Source organism: Oncorhynchus gorbuscha, unplaced genomic scaffold (genome assembly GCF_021184085.1).
Source record: "Oncorhynchus gorbuscha isolate QuinsamMale2020 ecotype Even-year unplaced genomic scaffold, OgorEven_v1.0 Un_scaffold_505, whole genome shotgun sequence".
Classification (NCBI taxonomy): Eukaryota; Metazoa; Chordata; class Actinopteri; order Salmoniformes; family Salmonidae; genus Oncorhynchus; species Oncorhynchus gorbuscha.
This window is the reverse complement of record NW_025745339.1, coordinates 1-5,000: the sequence shown is the minus strand read 5'-3', so window position 1 is coordinate 5,000 and position 5,000 is coordinate 1. Positions and strand designations below refer to the sequence as shown.

The window sequence follows — 5,000 nt, the reverse complement described above, 5'->3', positions numbered from 1 at the left end:
ATAGTAGTCACACAGAACTACTTCGTGTTTCTAAATTATCTCTTTATTCAGACGAAGGGCACTGCTATAGGATCCCCCATGGCTCCTAACTACACTAATGTATGTGAAACAGTCTATTTTCAATCCTGTCAAAAATGTTTTCTTGCCTCACATCATTATGTGGAAAATTGAGATATTTTTGTTTGTGCAAAACAGCTCCAGGCATTTTATGCTTTTCTTAACTCCCTGTTCTGAGCATCTGAGATTTACGATGCAATCTGACACACTGCAGTCGGACACACTGCGGTCGGACACCACTGCAGTCGGACACACTGCAGTCGGACACACTGCAGTCGGACACACTGCAGTCGGACACACTGCGGTCGGACACACTGCAGTCGGACACACTGCAATCCGACACACTGCAATCCGGCAATCCGACACACTGCAATCCGACACACTCAATCCGACACACTGCAATCCGACACACTGCAATCCGACACACTGCAATCCGACACACTGCAATCCGACACACTGCAATCCGACACACTGCAATCCGCAATCACACACTGCAATCCGACACACTGCAATCCGACACACTGCAATCGACACACTGCAATCCGACACACTGCAATCCGACACACTGCAATCCGACACACTGCAAATGCAATCGACACACTGCAATCCGATTACAAATGTAAATAAATGCAATGGCACTTATAAATGTAGGTCCTTCAAACAGGAAACAGATCCCAATCAAAGGTGTTATTTAGTGCTCCGCGAAGGCAGTTATTTGTCTTATAACTTGTCCTTGTGGTAAAGGATGTGGGTAAAACAAGGCGTGAATTAAAAGTATCTCAGAGCATTAGCACCATCAGGTGCAAAAACTCCCTTACCCAGTTGCGGCCCACTTTTTGGAAGCAAACCACTCGATTTCAACTCTATGTTATATTGGCATCGAACATGTCACCCTCCCTTGGAGAGGGCGACCTCGACAATTTATTGTTAAAACGAGAGGCTGGTTTATTCAGCACTACACCTGTTGTATTCAGCATTTCACTGTAAGGGTCTACTACACCTGTTTTATTCAGCATTTCGCTGTAAGGTCTACTACACCTGTTGTATTCAGCATTTCACTGTGGTCTACTACACCTGTTGTATTCAGCATTTCACTGTAAAGGTCTACTACACCTGTTGTATTCAGCATTTCACTGTGAGGTCTACTACACCTGTTGTATTCAGCATTTCACTGAGTCTACTACACCTGTATTCAGCATTTCTGCTGAGTCTGCCTACCTGTTGTATTCAGCATTTCCTGTAAGGTCTACTACACCTGTTGTATTCAGCATTTCACCGTCCATCTGCTGTCACACCATTGGCTTGTCACACCACAGAACAAGAGGAAATCTATTCTTTATCTGGGATAGGCCAGAAAGCGTGACATCACTCCCTATGCAAATCTGGGTTCTGAAACCTGACACTATTCCTTATCTGGATAGGCCAGAAAACGTGACATCACTCCTATGCAAATCTGGGTTCTGAAACCTGACACTATTCCTTATCTGGATAGGCCAGAAAACGTGACATCACTCCCTATGCAAATCTGGGTTCTGAAACCTGACACTATTCCTTATCTGGATTGGCCAGAAAACGTGACATCACTCCCTATGCAAATCTGGGTTCTGAAACCTGACACTATTCCTTATCTGGATAGGCCAGAAAACGTGACATCACTCCTTATGCAAATCTGGGTTCTGAAACCTGACACTATTCCTTATCTGGATAGGCCAGAAAACGTGACATCACTCCCTATGCAAATCTGGGTTCTGAAACCTGACACTATTCCTTATCTGGATTGGCCAGAAAACGTGACATCACTCCCTATGCAAATCTGGGTTCTGAAACCTGACACTATTCCTTATCTGGATAGGCCAGAAAACGTGACATCACTCCCTATGCAAATCTGGGTTCTGAAACCTGACACTTCAAGGAAGCTCCGCTCAGAGTGGAAGCAGAGAGGCTTTCTGACATCATAAAGGCACAGGACCCTACTGCTCACACAGCGCTTTGCACACCTAAAGTTCCGTGTGGAACCGGTCCCGGCCGCTCCAAGTACCCCATATAGTGGGACTTGACACGTGTAATTGATGTATTTGTGCTAGAAGAGATACCTGGTCTTTGTCTTGAACTTCTCCACCGGGCCAAACTGCAGCAGACCCATGAAAATCAGACGCCTGCATGCTGTCATGGAAACTAAAGATGTACTTCCTGGAAGATAGATAGAAACAGGAAATATATCAACGACACTTCCCTGTTATGGCTTCTTCTGATTGGACGACGCAAAGAGGGTCTTTACGTGACAGTTTAATTGGGCGACAGAAATAAATGAACAAATCACATCACCCCGTTTGTGTGTATTTAACTAGTGTGTGTGTGTGTATTTAACTAGTGTGTGTGTGTGTATTTAACTAGTGTGTGTGTGTGTATTTAACTAGTGTGTGTGTATTTAACTAGTGTGTGTGTGTGTGTATTTAACTAGTGTGTGTGTGTATTTAACTAGTGTGTGTGTGTATTTAACTAGTGTGTGTGTGTGTGTGTATTTAACTAGTGTGTGTGTGTGTATTTAACTAGTGTGTGTGTGTGTATTTAACTAGTGTGTGTGTGTGTATTTAACTAGTGTGTGTGTGTGTATTTAACTAGTGTGTGTGTGTGTGTATTTAACTAGTGTGTGTGTGTGTGTATTTAACTAGTGTGTGTGTGTGTGTATTTAACTAGTGTGTGTGTGTGTATTTAACTAGTGTGTGTGTGTGTGTATTTAACTAGTGTGTGTGTGTGTGTATTTAACTAGTGTGTGTGTGTGTGTATTTAACTAGTGTGTGTGTGTGTGTATTTAACTAGTGTGTGTGTGTGTGTATTTAACTAGTGTGTGTGTGTGTGTATTTAACTAGTGTGTGTGTGTGTGTGTATTTAACTAGTGTGTGTGTGTGTGTGTGTATTTAACTAGTGTGTGTGTGTGTATTTAACTAGTGTGTGTGTGTGTATTTAACTAGTGTGTGTGTGTGTATTTAACTAGTGTGTGTGTGTGTATTTAACTAGTGTGTGTGTGTGTGTGTGTATTTAACTAGTGTGTGTGTGTGTGTGTGTGTGTATTTAACTAGTGTGTGTGTATTTAACTAGTGTGTGTGTGTATTTAACTAGTGTGTGTGTGTATTTAACTAGTGTGTGTGTGTGTATTTAACTAGTGTGTGTGTGTGTATTTAACTAGTGTGTGTGTGTGTGTATTTAACTAGTGTGTGTGTGTGTGTATTTAACTAGTGTGTGTGTGTGTAACTAGTGTGTGTGTATTTAACTAGTGTGTGTGTATTTAACTAGTGTGTGTGTGTATTTAACTAGTGTGTGTGTGTATTTAACTAGTGTGTGTGTGTATTTAACTAGTGTGTGTGTGTATTTAACTAGTGTGTGTGTGTATTTAACTAGTGTGTGTGTGTGTATTTAACTAGTGTGTGTGTGTGTATTTAACTAGTGTGTGTGTGTGTGTATTTAACTAGTGTGTGTGTGTGTATTTAACTAGTGTGTGTGTGTGTGTATTTAACTAGTGTGTGTGTGTGTGTATTTAACTAGTGTGTGTGTGTGTGTATTTAACTAGTGTGTGTGTGTGTGTATTTAACTAGGTGTGTGTGTGTGTATTTAACTAGTGTGTGTGTGTGTGTATTTAACTAGTGTGTGTGTGTGTGTGTATTTAACTAGTGTGTGTGTGTGTGTATTTAACTAGTGTGTGTGTGTGTATTTAACTAGTGTGTGTGTGTATTTAACTAGTGTGTGTGTGTGTGTATTTAACTAGTGTGTGTGTGTGTATTTAACTAGTGTGTGTGTGTGTGTATTTAACTAGTGTGTGTGTGTGTATTTAACTAGTGTGTGTGTGTATTCAACTAGTGTGTGTGTGTGTGTATTTAACTAGTGTGTGTGTGTGTGTATTTAACTAGTGTGTGTGTGTGTATTTAACTAGTGTGTGTGTGTGTATTTAACTAGTGTGTGTGTGTGTATTTAACTAGTGTGTGTGTGTGTATTTAACTAGTGTGTGTATTTAACTAGTGTGTGTGTGTATTTAACTAGTGTGTGTGTGTGTATTTAACTAGTGTGTGTGTGTGTATTTAACTAGTGTGTGTGTGTGTATTTAACTAGTGTGTGTGTGTGTGTATTTAACTAGTGTGTGTGTGTGTATTTAACTAGTGTGTGTGTGTGTGTATTTAACTAGTGTGTGTGTGTGTATTTAACTAGTGTGTGTGTGTGTGTATTTAACTAGTGTGTGTGTGTGTATTTAACTAGTGTGTGTGTGTGTGTGTATTTAACTAGTGTGTGTGTGTGTGTATTTAACTAGTGTGTGTATGTGTGTGTGTATTTAACTAGTGTGTGTGTGTGTATTTAACTAGTGTGTGTGTATTTAACTAGTGTGTGTGTGTGTATTTAACTAGTGTGTGTGTGTGTATTTAACTAGTGTGTGTGTGTGTATTTAACTAGTGTGTGTGTGTGTGTGTGTATTTAACTAGTGTGTGTGTTGTGTGTATTTAACTAGTGTGTGTGTGTGTGTATTTAACTAGTGTGTGTGTGTGTATTTAACTAGTGTGTGTGTGTGTATTTAACTAGTGTGTGTGTGTGTGTATTTAACTAGTGTGTGTGTGTGTGTATTTAACTAGTGTGTGTGTGTGTATTTAACTAGTGTGTGTGTGTGTATTTAACTAGTGTGTGTGTGTGTATTTAACTAGTGTGTGTGTGTGTGTGTATTTAACTAGTGTGTGTGTGTATTTAACTAGTGTGTGTGTGTGTATTTAACTAGTGTGTGTGTGTGTATTTAACTAGTGTGTGTATTTAACTAGTGTGTGTGTGTATATTTAACTAGTGTGTGTGTGTGTATTTAACTAGTGTGTGTGTGTGTGTATTTAACTAGTGTGTGTGTGTGTATTTAACTAGTGTGTGTGTGTGTATTTAACTAGTGTGTGTGTGTATTTAACTAGTGTGTGTGT

The 5,000-nt window shown here is 39.9% G+C and overlaps 1 long non-coding RNA gene across 1 annotated transcript in view; it reads right to left on the bottom strand.

The window, feature by feature from the left end:
• Nucleotides 1-2,166, bottom strand: part of LOC124018415 — a 5,203-nt gene extending 3,037 nt beyond the window's left edge. The window contains exon 1 of the long non-coding RNA XR_006835621.1: nucleotides 2,151-2,166. This is a non-coding gene — a long non-coding RNA (uncharacterized LOC124018415). The remainder of the gene's footprint in view (nucleotides 1-2,150) is intronic.
• Between the last annotated feature and the right edge of the window lie 2,834 nt (nucleotides 2,167-5,000).